Raw genomic sequence first — 2,160 nt, 5'->3', positions numbered from 1 at the left:
GAAATTAAAAAAATAAAGTTTTTCTAAAGGTAAAATAAGCTCTTGATTCATGAAAATGCTACTAAAGTCCTTAACACTCGTGTGGCAGGAATGGAGACCGCACCAGACTAATGAAAGCTGCATTGCCGTGAGTTTAGCTTTTTGAATAATTATTGTTTAAAGGCACTGGGATGATATATTATTTAAAATATTTAGCTAAAATATTTGTGGGGATATTAGTTCACATCTAGACGTTATTGTGCAAGTATGGAAATTAACCAGGATTCGAATTGACCGGCTACCTAACATGGCTACGTCAACAAACGAAATCATTTGAAGCTGGGAGTTTTCAGGTCGTGTGGGGCTTTAATGAATATTTGAAGGTATGTTTAGACACAAGTATAGTAGGAAAATATGTTAAGAATTTTTTGATATTAAATTTATGAGACAGTAACTCAAGAATACAACGATATAAGGCCTCAACCGTGCGCAGCTTTTTGTGCGCCGTAAATCGAAGGTTTTTATAAGGGGTGGCTCTGTAGCTCTCTGTTATGTCAAAATATTTTTTCAGAGAGCTACAGTTCTGCAGCTAGGTTCAATTAAGATGAAATTCTCTCACCCTGTTGTTGTAGATGCATGTCTGTATACACCGTTATCCATCGGTGTTGAAGGGGCTACAAGAGGGTTTTATAATTTGACATTTGGACTACCTGGTATATACATGTATAGGAAATCAAAAATCTTTTCGGGAACCAGGAGTAATAATTTCTAGACGTCCTCAGGTAGCGTAGATTAATGCATTCACACCATGACTACTACAGGGACACAGTACTACTACAGGGACACAGTACTACTACAGGGACACAGTACTACTACAGGGACACAGTACTACTACAGGGACACAGTAGGGGCTCCACGTTTTATGTAGGATAATTCTTTGGAAATTTAAATAAGTACGAGGGTACAATATATCAAACATACTTGTAAAGTCCTTCTGTAGCATAGATTGAGGTCTGTTTACGCCGTAATAGGATTTTGATTTCTTACATTGGGAAATGCAACTACCCAGGAGTTTGTTATTTTTGCCATCAAGTTGATATACTAAGTGATGTGCAAATATCACTAACAGCTGCCTTTAGGTAGCTCTCTTTGCATAATTTCAGATTTTTCCATTGTTTTCCACTAAATAAACATACCCCACGGTTGATCGGTCAGGGTAGCTCACATCGTTGGAAATCCACGGTCGGTAGCTCTCCGTTTACCTCCCGTTGGACACAAGGCCGGTATTTTCGCTGGAAGGTGTGTCTCGGCTTCTATATGCGATTGGTCGCTTTACCATTCCTTATTGCGATATTCAACCAATGAAAAAGCCCCTCATTTCCAATCCTCGGGAGCATAGAAAAACATGCTTTCGAAGCGAAGATTTTGATTACGTTTAAGTTTGACAAGTTACAAAACTTTCAGTGAGATGGTCTATCTGCAATATTGAAGCGAAGGGTGTATTTGTGTCTATAAAGACAGGGGAGGAAAAAGCCTGTGTTACCAAGCGTTTACTACTGCGGACGAGTCTATGTACAGGTCTGCATGTTCAGCACTCGTAGTCCCACCACTTTTATCCATCATACGGGAGCAATGTGTTTTTTAACGGACTTGGTATTTCATCGGTTTATATAGGTATGTTAAACTTACTTGCATATTAAGTTACTGCCATAATTTGTTCCAGTAGTGTTGTCGACACAATTTGAACCAGTAATTATGACCTTTCTCATATTGTGTAAACACACACTAATTACAGAATGTGAACGGGATTGTAAGACCATATTTTAATTCAAATTTGCATCTAAATTGTATCATGCATGACTGATTTTATTCAATTGCTATGTAACAGTGATGATAATAAACATACCAGTGGCGGATCCAGGATTTCCAAAGGGGGGTGGGGTGGGGTGGGGGACATGTGAAAGTGAAGTATTAGCCAAAATATTCAGCCATTTTGGGTGCCAAATCTGAAGTTTTCATCTATATATCTTTGATAGTGGCACAACAAAACATACACACTTTCATGGGCGCCGCCATTACAGCTGACACTTTGAATTCCGGGAACATTTACGGCGATTCCCATTGGTCCTCGATAGATCACGTAAGGTCAGGCATTAGAATGAGTTATGCGAACATATCGGC

Source organism: Ostrea edulis, chromosome 5 (genome assembly GCF_947568905.1).
Source record: "Ostrea edulis chromosome 5, xbOstEdul1.1, whole genome shotgun sequence".
Lineage (NCBI taxonomy): Eukaryota > Metazoa > Mollusca > Bivalvia > Ostreida > Ostreidae > Ostrea > Ostrea edulis.
This window is presented reverse-complemented; position numbering follows the sequence as displayed.